The 18,970-nt window shown below is 41.2% G+C and overlaps 1 protein-coding gene across 8 annotated transcripts in view; it reads left to right on the top strand.

Annotated features, from left to right (window-relative positions):
- LOC141753847 (zinc fingers and homeoboxes protein 2-like) overlaps positions 1 to 18,970 on the top strand; it is a 130,254-nt gene that overhangs the window by 25,317 nt on the left and 85,967 nt on the right. For all 8 annotated transcript variants that reach the window (XR_012590520.1, XR_012590517.1, XR_012590515.1 and 5 more), the window contains exon 2: positions 14,665 to 14,814. The gene's annotated coding sequence lies outside the window, so the exon portion shown is untranslated. The remainder of the gene's footprint in view (positions 1 to 14,664; positions 14,815 to 18,970) is intronic.

Below are 18,970 nucleotides of genomic sequence, written 5' to 3'. Positions count from 1 at the left end.
TCGATCACTACCGCGCAGACTCTGGCTCTTAGGGATGCACCGATACCAGTACTAGTACTTACATTTAGGTACTCGCCGATACCGAGTACCGATACGAGTACTTCTCTGTGCCAAAAGACCCTCGTTAACAGCCAGCTGGAGGGTGTGAGCGACACACGGCAGGCTGGGGAGTCCCGCATACGAGGCGGTGCGCCGCAACCGGCTCTAGGTCGGCTTGGAAAGCCTCGGGGCGAAGGTGGCTCGCGGCCGCAGCTTTACAGCACTCCCCGCCCGGACCTCGCCGCACCGTAACGGGGCTCCCTGCTTCCGGTGCGACTGTCGACCGGGGTGGACTGTCCTCAGTGCGCCCCAAACGCGTCGTGCTGCGGCCCATTTCAAAGGCTCCAGGGGTCTGTGGCGTTGTCGGCAACCCACCCGACCCGTCTTGAAACACGGACTAAGGAGTCTAACACACGCGCGAGTCAGAGGGAGTTAAAAAACTCACGTTGGATCACGTGATTTTCTGTGAGCCGCCACTGAATATGACTGAGGCTTTAAAGATTAAAATATTAAAAAAATAGTTAAATCTGTCGTTATGTCTGTGGTCATAAATCAGTTCATATTTTGAACATCCTCTAGTGTGCACCAGGCGTTAGTTCCTTCACGTTTGCGTTGGCAGACTTGCTGAAGGATTAGTTTAGGGCTGGGCTGTCTTAAACTTAAACTCTTGTTTAAATGCCAATTTATCTATTGCATGAAAACAGAAATTACAGACAGAGGTTATTTGTTTCTCAGCAACATAATCCCTCACGTATTGTGGAGGATATAAATGCTTGGAGAGGAATCAGATGGTCTATAACCTTTGTAATGAGAACCGTCTGGGTGAGGAGGATCACATGGAAGAATGGAAGTGTTGTGAATAAAAGGGAGTTGTGCTATTTAAACAGTTTGCAGTCAGCCAAATGAAGGTGGTGGACCTGCTAAACATCAGGATGTGAGCGTTTAGCTCCACTGTGCCTATAAGTAATGTCTTTAACGCATTAACACATTAACGCAACTTGTGAACCTTGCGGGCTCAGTGTTAGAGCTAGAGTGAAGATACTGGGATCATATGGAACTAGAAAACCTAAATCTGAATCCATTGGATCCTAAAATCATCTCCTGCAGGTCTGAGGAGAGTCAATAAGAAAACATCTGTTCACCTGTTTCACTCTGTGTCACACCAAGAACAGCTGCTCCTGATGTTTTGGTACACGGCGTATCGTATCATTTCATCTAATAAGGTTAGTTGAGTAATGATGTGTAATTATGATGTTACTGCAGAAATGGCTTTCACATTAGACACCAAGAAATGGAGGTTTGTGTCCAGATTGTGCTCTGCAGCCGCACTTCATTCATGGTAACCCCCTATGTCGGAAAAATGTCCCAAAAAGTCCAGAAAATGTCCTAAAAAAGAAAAAGAAATAAAGAAAATTATTATTTTACTACTTCCCTAAACTATGAATCACCTCGGGATCCCTCACATTGATCCTTTGACCTCTTGTGGGGGTCTAGATTTTGTGGCCTTGTCCACATTTTAACCCTGAAGAAGAACGTGTTAAAGGTTAAAGTTATGGATGCACTGATATCACTTTTTTTCAGACCGAGTACAAGTACTTACATTTGGGGACTTGCCGATACCGAGTACCGATACGAGTACTTCACTGTGCCAAAAGACCCTCGTTAACAGCCAGCTGGAGGGTGTGAGCGACACACGGCAGGCTGGGGAGTCCCGCGTCGAGGCGGTGCGCCGCGACTGGCTCTAGGTCGGCTTGGAACGGCTCAGTGCTCGGTGCGCCCTCTCTACCCGCCGGGGAGGGTTCGGGGCTCCCTGCTCCCAGTGCGACTGTCGACCAGGGCGGACTGTCTTTGGTGCGCCCCCAACCCCGTCGTGCCCCAGGACGGGGCTCGGCCCATGTAAAAGGTGCCAGGGGTCTGCGGTGATGTCTGCAACCCACCCGACCCGTCTTGAAACACGGACCAAGGAGTCTAACGCACGCGCGAGTCAGAGGGTGCAAGCAAAACCCCGTGGCACAATGAAAGTGAGGTCCGGTGCGCCCCGCGGCGTCGGGGAGGTGGAGCGTGAGCGGCGCGTGCGATAGGACCCGAAAGATGGTGACGAGAGGTTAACGTCTTGCTGCCGTAAAGTGGAATCGGTGTCGTTGTATTGGAGCCGTGTTGCGAGTACGAGTACATGAGCACAGTATCGGACCCGATACCCGATACTGGTATCGGTATCGGTGCATCCATAGTTAAAGTTTCTTAATCAAAGATAGAAAAAGTAAAAAACAATCTCAGTTGTTCAGTTTTAAAACTTGCACACACACGTCCTGGTTGAGCAACACGGTGATGGTGCACATTAAAGCATTAAAGTATATGACACATTGTTTTAATCGTAAACCGGCTCGTTTCCCTTTCTAGTGAATTTCCATTTTATTTGACTATTGATGAAAATATTCCACCTTCACTCCCGTCTTCGTCTCATTGCCTTCACAATCACCCGTCCGATTTCCTGGTGGATCATCCTGCAACAGTCTGAAGGAGGCTGGCAGTCTGGCTGCTGACGGCTTCATGTGTTTTAGCTTATTAATTTCTCAAGATGAATGTGTTGATGAATAAATGGTGTGAAAACATTACACATTCTGTATTTAAACAGCCACACTCTTTGCCTTCGTTCAGTGCCAGGAGGCATTTTGTCAGAGGAGGCGGGCATCTCTTGCAGTAGATTTGATTTCGCTCGTGTCGTTTTGGGGAAACTAACTGTTGAAACGGGCGAGGAGTTGCCGGACTTGGAAGCAGACTGCGGGGTCGGGTTGGTTTCTGCAGTCTGTCGGGTTTTCTTCTTCGCTCTCTGGTGTAGGGGGGGAAGAGGTATTTGGTTGGAGCCTGGCTCCTCCACTCATCTGCATCTTATTTGAATTTCCTGCTTGCATAATTCCTCGGTTAATGGGGAACTGCTCGGCACCGCCACAGCTGTTTTGCCTTTCCTGCCTGGCAGAGAGCGCCGCTCACACAGCGAGAGGAGGAGGAGGAGGAGGAGGACGAGGAGGAGGAGGAGGAGGAGGAGGAGGAGGAGGAGGAGAAAAATGTTTAAAAAGAAAGAAAAAAAATCTGCAAGTCATGTGGTGCAAAAAATACAGTACAAACAACGTGTGATCCCCCCCGAGGACGGAGGAAGAGGAATGGAGTCAAACACCCACCCACTCCCTGCTTCACCCTCCTCCTCCTCCTCCTCTCTGCATGTACTAACAGCACCACACCCCCTTCTCTAGAGCCACACTGAGCATGTGCAGTGATAGTGATGAGTCTCTCCTCCTCCTCCTCCTCCTCCAGCTCTGCCATGCTGGTCCTGTAATTGGTTGGTAACAGCACCACATTGCACCAGGCGGACTTCAACCAGCCGCATTAGTCTGTTTACGCATTCACAGCCCTATTAGAGGCTGTTTGTTCGCTCATTAGCGAAAGCCGCCCGAGCCGGATTTTGAACCTCGCCACGACCGCTTTAATCAATAAAAGAAACGAGCGAATATGCGGGAATTCGCGGCGGTGACGTTGACGCCGAGACACGTTGACGGCTGACAGGGTTTCCCCTGATAAACTGAGACCCGAGGTTCAGTTTGTCCTGGGTATTAAAAGGGTCTAAAGACATCTTAGATTATCTAAATTAAAGGCCCAAAATAAATATTATAATGTGTGTTTTTAGATTAAGTCAGATTAGCGGTACAGTCGACATCCTGCGTGCTGTCTGAAACAGAGTCTAGTACTCTTTAAATAATACATTTCTATCTGTTATTCATCTAATTTTGCCCGTTTATAGTTTAACAACTTTCAGTTTTTCGTGTTGCAACCAATTTTTTTTGCATTTTAGCCCATTTAATACACATCCCTGAGACTTATTTTAATGATCTTGCTTTTAATAATTTTTTTGCCGTTTTTAACATTGTTGTTTTAATGTATTTTACTGTTTTATTGGTCTTATTTGTATTTATTATAATATTACATATATTTTATTTTTCTTGTAAGGCACTTTGAGCTGCATTTTATGTATGAAAGGTGCCGTAGAAATAAAGATTATTATTATTATTATTATTATTATTATTATTATTATTATTATGATTATTATTATCCTCACGTTTCCGACTTAAGGTGGAATTAATTGGTTTATTGGTCGGTTGACAGAAAATAACAGTTTCTCCACATGATTTTGATGATCTATCATTTGAGTCATTTTTTAGCGAACACGGCAAAATGCTTTTGTCGTCATGGTTACGCTATTGTTGTGTAGTTTTGCAGCTGTGCACGAGTGAAGAAAGTGCAACGAACGGCCGTGTAGTGATCGTGTGACTTTAATTAAAGCTGCATTAACTGTTTTTTACTGGCCACTAGGGAGCAGCGAACACAACACTGATATATTATCTCCTTATAAAGTTGAACTCACCTGCTGTGGACGCAAACAACATCAGCAAAACAACACTTTAATATTGCAAGGAAAATGTTTATATTCAGTGTTATACAAGACGTGTATAATCCTGGTTTTGTCCCAGCAGAGGGTTTTCTCAGACTGTTTGCAGCTGATTTGGTCTCGTGTGTCAACATGGTCAGCAGTTGGAGCTGAAGCCGTGTTGATGATTATGGTACTTTAAAACTCTTAGCGCCTGATTGCTGCAATTTGCATCAGAAATAGAGCTCCGTCTTTGAGTCACGAGGGAACACACAGGCATGATACACGTCTTTTTAGATTCAGTGTGACTTACACTTTACGAGGATGTTGTTACCTACGATGGCCATCCATAAATCTGCTTTAAAATAATAGAAAACAAATGCTCCTTATAGCTGCAGGACTTGCCCGAGAATCATCACGTTTTTAAATGTTCTCCAGTATCAAAGTAATCCAGTGATGGTTGTCTGTACATTAATGGGTTCACTGCAATCAGGAGCTGCTGACGGCTAATTCGGCATACTTTTAATGCTGCTACTTTGCCAAAATGTCAACAAATATAGGCTAAAGAAAACAGGGCTTAAGTTGTAGCCCACAGTGTAATAAATCAATATTACTTAATTGACATTTTAAAGCTCAACACAGTTTATGGGCGTTTAAAATGAAAGTCTTTAAAGCTCAAATTGAGGCTGTTATTTTGGACATTTTATAATAAAATGATATAGCGATGCATAAAGAGCAGAGACAGACAGGATGCTGACAGGACGGCTCAACAACTTGTGTGTTTTTAGGAGTAGGAGAGCGAGCTTGTGCACACTTACACAGCCGTAATACAATCAATGAGATGTTATTAGATGTTTTTCTTTATTTTGGTGTGTGTGGGGCTGATGTTTCAGTCACAGCTGTTGTGTCTGTTTTTTATTACTTTCTCAGCAGGTGGGGGGGAGACTTTTTTTTTTTTCTTTATTCAGCTCGCCGTCTCTTTGTCCCGGCCTGTTATTAGCTCGGTCGAGCACCGGTCATCCTGACATATTGAGTCCTCACCAACACGACGTCTCCGGTATCCTGCGTCAATAACCGGGAAGGAATTTTACCGCCGTCCTCCAAGATCAGTAATGAAATCTGTGGCGTCTTTGTTATTCAGCGGCGGCGGTCGTTGTTATGATCTGAAGTCAGAAAGTGCAGATCAGCGAGATGTGAAGGACGTTGCATTCATTTTAAAAAAGAGCTTGTACATTTATTGATCTTTGTGTTATTGTTAAAGGTTTGCTGATGTTTTCCACATTCTTCTAGCACGTATACGTCGGGTTGACGTCTGGATGAGTTTCAAGGTTTTTTGTTTATTAAAACAAAACAAGTAAACTATTTATTGATTAGTGGATCAACAGAAAATTCATCTGCAGAAAAAATATCGAAAATGCTGGTTGTAAAATGTGAGGATTTGCTGCTTTTCTTTGTCTTAAATCGTAGTAAACTGAATATCTTTGGAGTTTGGACTATTGGCTGCAGAAATCAAGCGATTTGAGCTTTGTGTAATTGTTATATAGACACTATTTATAATGTTTATTAGAGACCAAATCAAGCAAATAATGGACAGTTAATGTAACTGTGAGTTTCAGTCTTTAAAGACTGACGTGATTCATGTAGTTTAAGAGCTTTGTTTGCTTCAGATTTTGGAGAATTTATTCAGAAATGTCATCATGTTTTAGTTTAGAAACATTTATGCTTTTATTCTAGACTTAAATATGAGACGTATGATACTGTTATCTGGGGGGAGGCGACATTATATCGCTGGTGAATTTCTGTTTTAATCTTAATGTGATTACAAAAAAGACTTCCATTGTACTCGTGCTTAAAGCTTCATTTGAGAGGAGGCAAGACTGTTTTTGTGTTTACGTCTTCTATGTAGTGGATCATGTCAATTTCAGGAGTTGCTTTCTGCAGTTAAATAAAAAAAATGATGCTTATAAACCCTAATTTGGTTTGATTAAAGAACTTCAGTATTTGATTAAGTAGCATGTGTCAGATTAAAGGGATAATTCACCCACAAAATGACCAACTTTATATAAATGTATTTTTATTTAAAACACTTCTGCGTAAACAGTCTCACACTCGTGCAGGTGCGCTACTCGTGCGGACGAGTCTGAAGTGTATTAAATAGTCGAGTTTTAGTGAAGAAAAGAGAAAAAGAAAAATGGCATAGCCCTAAAAAACACTCACTTAGGTTCAGGCAAAAAAAACATTTAGTTAGGTTAAGGGAAAACCTCAAGGTTGGGCTTAAAATAAGTACGTAAACTAAGGAAAACACGTACGGAAAACAACGTAACATCAGTATGGAAAACACGTGGCAAACGTCACTAATGTAACTTGCAAAACAAAACACCGTCTCCGTCTCCGTCTCCAGCTTGAAAGTCCTGTGTTTGTTGGATTTTTAATTAATTGATTAATTATCTTACAAAATCATTTTAAAGCCAATGGCTCATACCAACTCTTAACTTCAGTGGGAGGATCTGGTTAAAAGTATATCTTAAAAATACTCTTCTAATTTTACATATTCGGAGGCATTTTTAGTCGACACATTCTTCGGACTGAAATGTGCCGACAAGCTTCTCTATATGACAGATATGAAGCTGAAACTCAGGTCGTCTTTGAGTATTTTTAATAAGTAAAACAAGCAGCCGTCCATCATCAGTAGGTCATTATAAAAACATTCCTGTCGTCACACGCTGAGGAATTCATATTCACACCGCGGCGATGAAGCTGCGACTCTTGGCTCCGTCTCAAACAGGAAGAGCTGAAGCATTCATCCATCCATCCCGGTGCTTTTGAGCAAGGCAGGGGGGAGAGTAGAGTCCAAATCAGTGCAGCCTGGATGAAGCCTTCATCAGCGTCTCAGCGACTCACATTTCACTCATAAATTGCGGCCTCGTTGTGTCTCTGCAGGTCGCGTGTCGATGTCGTTGTGTGGAAATCCCCACAGCTCCACTAATGTGTGTCATTAAGACAAAAACAAGCTCATCTTCTCACTTCCTTATAAGAATACATTCTCGCCTCTCTCGGTTTGTCTGTAAATTAAAAGGTAATATTTTGTGATAAACATGCTTTAATGATGGAAATGAAGTGTTAATGCTCTCCAGCTGTTGGTCATTTCAAGCGGTTTTCATAATACAAATCTAAATGTGCACTTATCATCACATTTTAAAGATAAACCAGTTTCTGAAAAGCACACAGCGGCTCCCGTCTGGTCGGTTGTTGGCGCGGCGGTCTGTGATGAACATTAGCTGATGGCGGCTAATGGCTCTCCTCTTCTGCAGTCAGTATTTCTTTTGTCCTCCTGTGCGTCCTTTACGTTGAAATAATGGGCTGGAATTGAAAGACGTTTGGACCTTGGAAACAATTTCACCACAAGATCCATTTAGTAGCTGCTCCTCAGCAGACGGATGTTTACCCAGTTGTCATTGATATAAGGAGTCCTTAAAGTGCTTTTAAAAAAATGGAAATTTCAGCGTCTACAGTCCATGTAAACTCCACCTGCTGAGGAAGGTTGTGTGATTCAGTGGAAAGCTCCAGAACAGATAATAAATGGACCTGAACGATTTTGAAGAAATACCTAATTGCGATTATTTCAACTGATATTGCAATTGTGATATGATCTGCGATATCATTATTCTCATTTTTATTGAAAAACATATTAAAATGATTATGGTGTGATTTTTGCAGCAATCTGTACCAAAGATGTTTTCTTAAAAATAAATGAATAAATAAATAGATATATCATTAAATATACCAAAAATAATACAAACAATATAGGTAGCCATTAATTAATTAATTGATAAAATGTGACAAAAATTGATATTTCTGTTTTAATTTGCTTTTTTATTTATTTATCTTTATATCAATTCCCTTATTTATTTACTCTTCTGTTTAATTATGCCATTTATTTATTTATGTATTTATTTTTCATTAATTTTTAAATTAATTAATTTATTTTAGAATTTATTTATTTTTATTTAATTTTTGCATTTATTTTTTTTATAATATTTTTCTACATTTAATGACACATTTATTTATCGAGTCATTTATTTATTTTTTATATTTGGCAGGTTCCGTCCTCCATAGACCAGGACATCTCTGCAGCAATATTTAATTTTAAAACTATTTTGACACACATCTCGCCGTTAACAAATATTACGCCTCCTGCGATTGAAAAATTGTTTGTTTTCAGGGAACAACTATATATATATATATGTATGTGTATATATATATACACATACATATACATATACATATACATATACGTAAATGCCGCATTGGTCTTTGGATCGTACGTCAACGTCACCGCCATATTGGGGAGGTCAGGTCTGGGCTGTAAACACATCCAAATGAACGGGGAAGCTGCCGTTCTTCTGGTTAATAAACACTTGATCGTCTACATTTCTCAACTGATTTCAATGAGTCGTTTTATATTGAAGGGTTTATGTTCTACGAGGAGTAACGTAGGTTAGATTCTCCCCAGAAAAAAAACGTTGCAATGAAATGCAAAACCAGAACGAGGAGCTAAAAGAGACTAAAAAGCGTCAGAGAGCTGCAGAGTTGGTGAGAGTGAAATGTGATTTTATGACAGTAAATGACTCTTCACATCACACACAAACATTTGATTTATTGATAATATAAAAATATTTTCAAGTAGGACTGTATTGAAAAAAAAAGTAAATTCAGATTCAAAAGTGTCCCGAAAAGACTCAAACAAATCAGAGAATATAGTTTAGTTGTGTGTGGATAATCCAGCCCTGCAGCTTGGTGTCAGCTGACTATCACTGTAAACAACAGTCCCGTCTTTAATCCACCTGATTGATTAAATTCAGGTTGGGACAGAAAAAGCAGAACAAAAGAAGAAAAACCCACAGAGCTAATTAATGAGGGCAGACCGGCTCATTTGGACGCTTTGTAAGCACTAATTAAGATATGCAAAATATCCAGATGAGCGCCGCAGCCTAAATATATTTTAAACGAGTCCCTGGCACCGAGGTATGGACAGGAAAATGGATGGAGGACGCGTCCTCCGCCGCCGTCACATTAATCTGAGGCTTCCCTGCGTCACAGTCAGGAAGTTGCAGGACGTACGGGGATTTGTCTCGGTGACTTTGGCACTTAAATATTAATACGGCATGTAGTGACAGAGAGCAGCTGGACCTCTGTATGATGCAAACGACTGCAAGACCTGGAGGAGACGGAGCGGCACGTATAGACAGGAGAGGACACGCCGGGGACAGATGGGACGGGAGATCTGCTCTCTTTAGGACATCACGCTGGAAAACATAACATACATCAGCTTTGTGTTTGGATTGTTTACGCTTATTTAGGCTCCAAATCAGTGTGGATATAGATATAGATATATTATAGAGTACGGTCTAGACCTGCTTTATGAAAAGCGTCTCGAGGTAACTTCTGTTATTATTTGACGCTATATAAAAATAGATTTAATTTAATTTAATTTAATTTAATTTAATTTAATTTAATTTAATTTAATTTAATTTAGTTTAGTTTAGTTTAGTTTTATTTTATTTTATTTTATTTGTGAAGATGCTCCTTAAGTTCAGAATTAGAACCAGAAATACTTTATTGATCTCCGGCAGGAAACTGGAGCATTACAGTTGTCTTATATATTATTTTCATTATCGATTAATCTGCTGATTATTTTCTAGATTTAATCATTTGGTTAAAAAATGACTGAGAGAAAATACTGAAAAATGTCCACATCAGTTTGTTAAAGTCCCGGGTGATGTCTCTAAATGTCTTGTTTCATCAGTAAAAATCCAAAGATATTCAGTTTAATCTGATATAAAACAGATAAAGGCAGGAAATCTCCACATTAGAGAGGCTGAAAAAAGCATTTTCTAAAATTTTTGCATGTAAAATTACTGATAACACGTTGACGCAAATATGATTTAACGCCACTAATTTCTTTAACGCTTTAACGCAATTGATTTTTCGGAGGTTGTAGCGGGCTCAGATTTAAAGCTAGAGTGAAGATACCTAAAGAATCCATCAGTACCAACCATGTCATACTAGCTTGTCATGAAGGAGGTTAAATAACGCTCCAAAGTTGCACTAACTTTTGAGGAAAATCTGTCATGGCCATTTTAAAGAGGGGTCCTTGATATCTGAAATTTTTTCTGAAAAATGTCTGAAAACAAGTCTGAAAAAAGAGTAAAAAAATAAAAGTCTGAAAATGTTTGGAAAAAGTGCCCAAAAAAGGTCCAAAATGTTTTTTAAAATGTCCGAAAAAAGTCTAAAAAATGCTCGGAAAAAAATCTGAAAATTGTCGAAAAAGCTAAGAAAAGAAATTAAAGTCCAAAAAATGTCAGAAAAAATCTGAAAAATGTTGGTATCATATGAAACAAGAAAATAGATTTTTCGGAGGTTGTAGTGGGCTCAGATTTAAAGCTAGAGTGAAGATACCTAAAGAATCCATTAATACCAACCATGTCACACTAAGTTGTCATGAAGGAGGTTAAATAACGCTCCAAACTTACGCTAACTATCCATTTTCAAAGGGGTCCCTTGACCTCTGACCTCCAGATGTGTGAATGTAAATGGGTTCTATGGGTACCCACGAGTCTCCCCTTTACAGACATGCCCACTTTATGATAATCACATGCAGTTTGGGGCAAGTCATAGTCAAGTCAGCACACTGACACACTGACAGCTGTTGTTGCCTGTTGGGCTGCAGTTTGACATGTTATGATTGGAGCATATTGTTTTATTCTAAATGCAGTACCTGTGAGGGTTTCTGGACAATATCTGTCATTGTTTTGTGTTGTTAATTGATTTCCAATAATAAATATATACATACATTTGTATATAGCAAGCATATTTGTCCACTCCCATGTTGATAAGAGGATTAAATACTTGACAAATCTCCCTTTAAGGTACATTTTGAACAAAAAAAATTTATGATTAATCGTGATTAAATATTTTAATCGATTGACAGCCCTAATATAAATAGAATAAAGCAGCCTAACACACACAGAGCTACAGATTTCCTACTTATTATCAGTGTGTGTGAACGCAGCGTCAGACTCTCTCAGTAGATGTACAGTAGAATACAAATACTCACTGTTGGTTTCTATCTGTAGTAGTTGAGTGTAGTGATGATCACCTCGGGGCCTCTGGGGCAGTGTGAGAGTATTACTACTACTACCACACACCCACACACACACACACACACACACACACACACACACACACACACACACACACACACACACACACACACACACACACACACACACACACACACACACAGAGCAGAGCTGGTTAGTGTCGGGCTGGTGATGGATGGAGGATGAGGTCAGTCCTGAGGGGGATCCAGACTCTCTGGAAAAGACCTGTTGTTCACTCTCACTGTGTCTCTGTGTGTCTGTCTCCCTGCTGGGCTGCTGTCCTCTGATGATCTCATCCACTCACACACACACACACACACACACACACCTACACACACCGCATCACATCCTGGGGAAAACACTGTCGGTGATTCCCTCTTAAAGGAGCTCCGTAACGTTTAGATGGAGCAGGAACGGTGTGTTTTGGGACTAAATATTAGAGCTGGGACGATACGTCTATCTCCTGATTTGATATGTACTGCGATTTTTAAGTATTGCGAGTCGATATTATGATTTATTGTGATTTTTGTTAACTTTTTTTAACACTAGACCATGGGGAAAGTTCAATCATACACTTCTAGGGACTTTTACTTTGGAAAATATCTAAATTAATACGGTAAAATGTTGGATTTTCATTATGTATGTAGTCAGAGAAGTCAAATATATCATATTTATTGTCACAAATTAGTGGCATTTTCTTTTTAATTTATAAGGGACATCTAATGTTTTATACTTCTAATGAATATAATCCAATCAATCTTATTTCCATATATGTATTTTGTATATACAGTTCCCTTTGTTAACATCTTATTTTGAAAACCGGACGTAGTCCCACGTGTCTACTTCCTCTAACTTCTCCAAGGTGGTCTCTAGCTCTCCCGTCAGCTCCGTTCTCTTTATCCATCCATGGTCAGCTCCATCGGGGCCGTTTCAATGCATTTAACATAAATGTCAGTATCTGGGTGCTCTACAGTTGGAGCGTCGGCCCATTTGACCACAGAGATGAGAGCGACGGCCGGCTCGATCGCAACGTTACCGTAATAAGATAACGTTTCCTGTCCGTGACAGAGTTAGCATGCAGCTTTAGCCGTGATGTCTAGCTCTACTTTTCCTGCAACGTGTGAAACCCAAAGTGTTTCCATCCTTCACTGGATGTGTAGTGTTTACCATGCTGGATTTAACATGTGAGGGTGCAGGTCGTATCCACGCTGACCCTCCAACGGCTTCTACTCTCTTGTTTTGGCTCGCTGTGGTTTGTTTTGGTTGACGGATACGGATATGATGTCACGTTACTCAGACTACAACAATAAAAGCGGTAACTTCCTTCTACCTCGACATAGACTTAAATTAAGAAAATATATAAATTCTGGCATTAAAACATCTGTTTCAAAATCGTAAAAAAAATAAAATAAATGCTACTACTAATAAACAAGCTTTTAAATCCAACCGCGTTATTTTGAAATTGAAGGTGATTCTTTTAACTTGTTTTGATTGTGAGCGGAGGAAGGACTGAAGCCTAAAAGAAGTTATTCATAAAGAGGCTTTAAGCATCAGGAAATAAAATACAAACATGATAGAGCAGAAATACAGTTGTGCGTAACAAAAGGAAGTGTTTAAAAATATCACACAAACACATTTAAAATGCAGAAAAACCTGAAAATGAAAGTCACCCGTCAGCATCACCAACAGGTTTCTATACCTCAACCTTTGTGATGAAGTGTAATTAGTCCTGTTTCCTGGTGACGCGGGTTTCCCCTGGTTTTACTTTGTGTCATTGCTTCCTTTTTAGATGGATCTCAACGGTGATGATTCATTGTTGTTGTATTTATTATTCATATGATTACTGTCTCTAAGATAAATTACCCCTCAGGGACGTCATAGCAAGGCATTACAGTACTTGTTCCTTTAAGTATCTCAGGAAGCGTCTCCAGTGAGCCAGTATGTACGATACCAAACCCTAATCATTAACGTTATTAATTACACTGCATCGGCATGTCACGATGTCTTTAAGAGTTTTTGGAAAAACTGATTTCAATCAAATTTTTATTGATGGAACAAATGAAATGGTTCGTAGATTATTTGATGAACTCTTTGCTGAAATTGAATAGTTGACTCTCTTTACAGTATTTTAAATTGTGTCTTAAATAATAAAAAAATACAAAACATATCGATCCAGAAGATTTCCAAATGTAGAAACATGAACAAAATATTTCTTAACACTCCAGAAGATATTTGAACTATGCACATTTTTATGTTTTTGACATATGTTAGTTTTTATGAGGCGTTTTGTTATCTTCCGCATGTAACGTAACGTAGTGATGTCATCACGAGCGTACAACATGATGACGCTAAAGACAGAAGCCTTGGCTTTCTGCTGCAAAAACAATGAATGCTTTAACTATTATGGTTTTTATTTTACATCAATGTGCGTGCGTGCTCTAATGTGAGACAATGCCTTCAGGTTAAAGTTGAGTTAATTAAAGTCGAGCTCAAACACAAAGAGCACTTTGTAAACATTATATGAACAGTAATTCAGATTTCAACCAGTAGATTTAAAAGCTGCCCAGACTGTCTCTGTGGTTTGGTATCTGCTCTTAAAGCTGGTCCTGATCCTGGTCCTGCAGGTCTCCAGGGGTTAAACCTGGTCCTGGTCCCGGTGTGGTTCTGGTTACACTTAAGTGTTTTTTAAAAACAAGACATTTGCATTAAATTGAAAGTTTCTCTCCCACGATGCACCGCTGTCTGTCTCGTTGTCTCACTCTCCTGCTGTCTTTCTCTCTTTGTTTTTCTGTCTCTCTCTCTCTCTCTCTCTCTGTCTGTCGCTTCCTCCCTTCTCTCAGTTTTGGCACATGTTGCCACGGTAACCACAGCCTCTTTCTTTTTTTGGTAAATTTTGGAGTTGGAGTTGTAGTGCAGGTTTTTAAGGCCCATATTGGGCTCCTTCTTTTACACACACACACACACCATCACACCTACGCACACGTACGCTGGATCCCAATTGGTCTCCTCTCTCCGTCGTTGACGTTCCCTCTCTGCTTTCAGATTACCCAGAGTGCCGCTGGCCTGAGGATCATCCAGGAGAGAGGCAGAACGAGGAGGACGTATACTGTGATTGGAGGAGGAGGTGGAGCATCAGAAAGAGGAGAAACCTCCTCCGCCTCGAGTGAAGCCCCGCCCCTCTGAGGAAGTGACGTGAGTCGCAGCTTTAATCTTCATATTGTTGGACTTGTTGTTTTCACTCTGTCGGTATCTGGTCTTTTATTTATTTTTTATGTACATGAGCACATCGTGTTTGACTGCTCTGCTCTGTCGTATTAAGTTTAGAGGTTTTCATTTAGTAAAAAGCAGCGTTACATATCAAGGTTGTGTCTCGGCTGGTGTTTGATCTCAAAGTGAAGGCGATACGTTAGCCGGTATAGTTTGTTAGCGTTAGCGTCACAGGATACATCAGACCGGCGATACGTCTGGATAATACACCCGTCTTTAACCACCAGAAAGAACTGCGTAAATGCTCTTGCGTGGTGGGCTGAGAGGTGACGGCGTCGGCCACCAGGTCTTGAGTCGTGTTGGTTTAAATGGCGGCTCTGCAGGATGGTGGAGTTTAGGATTTGAGACAAAGAAGAAGTGAACTAGTAAGTGGCGTTGCCGAGCTGTTGCAGGTGAGGACGTGTTGTTGTTGTTGTTGCTGCTGCCGTGGGAGCTCTTCTCAGTTTCGCTGTTTTGTTGCTGCCATTTTGTCCGTGTGAACAACCTGATTTAATTTTCACCCTGCAGTGTAACGGCAGTGTCACATCTACTGCTGCTTCTTCTAGTTACATGATTATAATAAGTGATGCCGTGCATGTGATCCACAAGTTTCAGTTCCTCCGGCGTCAGCAAACAATAACGTCAATACCTGCTTTCAGAATGAATGATAGTCGTTCAGCTCAGAAGTTAAGACCGGGGCCATTTTTAAAACGTTGATATTATTCAGGAGGCTATATTACATGAACGCGCATATTGTGAGGGCGCCACGGGAAACCACAAAGTGGCCTCGTCATCACGATAAACGGTAACTGCCTCTCAGTGGCGATTATTATTGGATATTATTGGATATCAATGTTTTAAAAATGTCTGTTGTTCCTCTTTAAGTGTTTATGATGACCAAACCAGAGTTGGTGATTGTTCCAACAGTGGAAAGACAAACAAAGACGGTTTTGATGAGTTTTATTTTGTTTCTGTCGAGGTTTGAATGAAATGAAACACACGAGGTGACGAGGTAAAATGACTGTTCTGGTAGCTTTGACGAGAACATATTAATTGTATGTGTTGTACGTTAATAAATAGATATTTCAATTGAAGGAGGGCTGTCAATCGATTCAAATATTTAATTGTGATTAATCGCAAATTAAACAAACATTTTTTTTATCTGTTCAAAATGCATCTTAAAGGGAGATTTGTCAAGTGTTTAATATTCTTATCAACATCGGAGTGGACAAACAATGTTTATAGTAAAGTCATTTTTGATCAATTTTGAGGTAGATATTGGGGTAATTTGGCAGTACCTCCTGTAAAATGAAGTGTTACCAAATATACTATAGACTCATGAAAAACATCATCTTTTTTCATATTTGTAAATATACAGTATATCATATCACCCAGAACAAGCAGATGTATGAGAATAAACCATCAGAAAGTCTGAAGAGTGAAGAGTGTAAAGCGAGCCGGTGAAATCCCAGAGATTTGTTCAGCGCCTCGGTCTGCAGCGATGAGTCAGTCAGAGGAGGTTTCTGATCAGACGCCTCGGAGGACAAACGCAGAACCAGATTTACCAGACAATGATTTAAGAAACAAAAGCCAGCCGTGAAAATGTATAAATCAGCATTACAATGTTTGGTTAAAAAGAACGAACCGTTTCAGTGGGAAGAAACAGAGAAGATCGTTTCGTCTTCGCTGGCTTAGACTCAACAAGTTGTCCTCTTTGTTAAATCAAACCCAGCCTCTCTGTCCCCTCAGCGTCCTTCAGTCGGTCTCTGAAGCAGGAAGAAGAGGATGAAAAACACATTTTTGGAAACATTCGAGGCCTTAAGAGTTATTTAGTCCTCTGGATTAAAATAGTTTTTCATTTTCAATTAGTGTGTTCGCTAGTTAGTTTTAAGTTTGTTTTGTTTATAAGTATGTAGTTATATATATATATATACATAGAAAAGGTTGGAGAACTGTGGAGAAATGACGATAATGTTTATCTAATAGGGATGCACCGATACCACTTTTTTTCAGACCGAGTACAAGTACTTACATTTGGGTACTCGCCAATACCGAGTACCGATATGAGTACTTCTCTGTGCCAAAAGACCCTCGTTAACAGCCGGAGGGTGTGAACGACACACAGCAGGCTGGGGAGTCCCGCATACGAGGCGGTGCGCCGTGACCGTCTCTTGGTTGGCTTGGAAAGGCTCGGGACGAAGGTGGCTCGCGGCCACAGCTTTACAGCGCTCCCCGCCCGGACCTCGCCGTACCGTTACGGGGCTCCCTGCTCCCGGGGCAACTTTCGACCGGTGCGGACTGTCCTCAGTGCGCCCCAACCGCGTCGTGCCCACGTAAAAGGCTCCAGGTGTCTGTGGCGTTGTTGGCAACCCACCCGACCCGCTTGAAACACGGACCAAGGAGTCTAACGCACGTGCGAGTCAGAGGGTGCAAGCAAAACCCCGTAGCGCAATGAAAGTGAGGGCCTCCTCCCGACCTCCTCCTACGCTGCGTTTCTCGCTCTTTACACTTCCTTGTTCATGATTACGTGGAATAAATACGCATTGATTTTGTGGATATAGTAAATGAATTGCAGTGCATTCAGTTTTGTAGGTATAGCTGCGAACGGTGTTTGAGAAAAGCCTGAATAAATTTGAATAACTCAGCTGGTTGTGAAACATGCTCCAGATGTGGGTTACCTCTCCAGGAACAAGCGGTGTTTAGAAGTTCCACCAAAATGTGTCCCGAATTACACAATGTGGCGTTCGGAGCCTCCGTGGCAGCTCGGACTACAAAGTGGGTTTAGTAGAGCGCCGCGGGGGCACCAGAGGCTGCGGACGCTGCCATGTTTAAACTGTTACTGAGTGAACCTGCTGAACCGAGCATGTTGGTTCCAGCTGAGGACGGATCCACGCTGTTTATCACACACACATTTCTACCAGATTCAAAAAGCAGCTCTTCCCGGCGTCCCTCCCGGCTCGGACTGTAAACACAGTCTCTACCGTTAGTCCTCTTCTATTCTCCTCAAGTATCTAAAATCTTCCTCTTTATGCTGTCGGATCATTTGATACGTCACTCTCAAATTTGATTTCCCCCTCTTCCTCCTGCTCGCTCTTCCTCACTCCATCTACACCTTTTCACTCTATAAAAGCACACTCTGCAGAGACCTCCGTTTAGACCTCAATTTTGGAGATGAAATGTCACATCTCTCAAAGTGTCCCTCTGACTTTTTCCTGGAGCCACTTTCTGCCTCGGCCTTCTCTTAACTCACCCGGAAAAAAACCTCTCGGCCTTCCAGGTGAGACTCTCCAGTCCTCGTCCATCACTCTCACTCCGTTCCTTCTCTCTACAATGCCTCTTCTCTTTCTCTACTTTATCAACAGCGAGATTTCTACCGGCTGAAACATGCTTATTTTTTACCGTCTTCTACCCCGAATTAAATGCATCGGAAAACCCTGTTTTTTAGAGATGTCCTCGACCAAAGAGATTCTTAGTCGACTAAACAATTAGTTGATTCAATCGACTGGTATATTCTTTATCTTGTAAGGGGACCTTGGCTGAAGGTTTTTGACCAAAGTGAAAATGTTGTTTTTGAAAGGCTAAACGCCAACAAACATGGATTGAAGCAGAATATTTCGTTAGATTTTTAAATGTATCTTTTTAAATAGTTGTATATACAGACTTTTGTATAAATTATGCAGTAAGTGAGTTAAAGTTAATCTAATTTGACAACCTCAGAGCAGACAAATCCTGGTGATCTTTGGCGCCCCCCTAAGGGGGCCCCGAACCCGGGTTGGGAACCACGAGTCACGTGACTAAAGACTGAAGTTTCATGCGGGACATGAACGCCGGTCTCCTGGTTGAAAGTCTTGTGTTGGTTTGACCCATCCACCACCCCTCCCTCCCACCCTGAACGGATTCTGATGCTATTAATCCTACGTCACTTGATCCGACCGCTGAATAACGCCGTGGTTTACATTGGAGTTAGTTGAAAGCCTGGTTCATCACGTACTGTTGCTAAAAGGTGCCTCCGTCGGTGCGTCGGTTTCCGATGCCGAGGGGCGCTGACCAAACGGCGGTATTTGATGAGTTGGAAGTGAGAACGGGTTGAATAAAAACAAGT

This window comes from Sebastes fasciatus, chromosome 17 (assembly GCF_043250625.1).
Source record: "Sebastes fasciatus isolate fSebFas1 chromosome 17, fSebFas1.pri, whole genome shotgun sequence".
NCBI classification, from domain to species: Eukaryota; Metazoa; Chordata; class Actinopteri; order Perciformes; family Sebastidae; genus Sebastes; species Sebastes fasciatus.
This window is presented reverse-complemented; position numbering and strand designations above follow the sequence as displayed.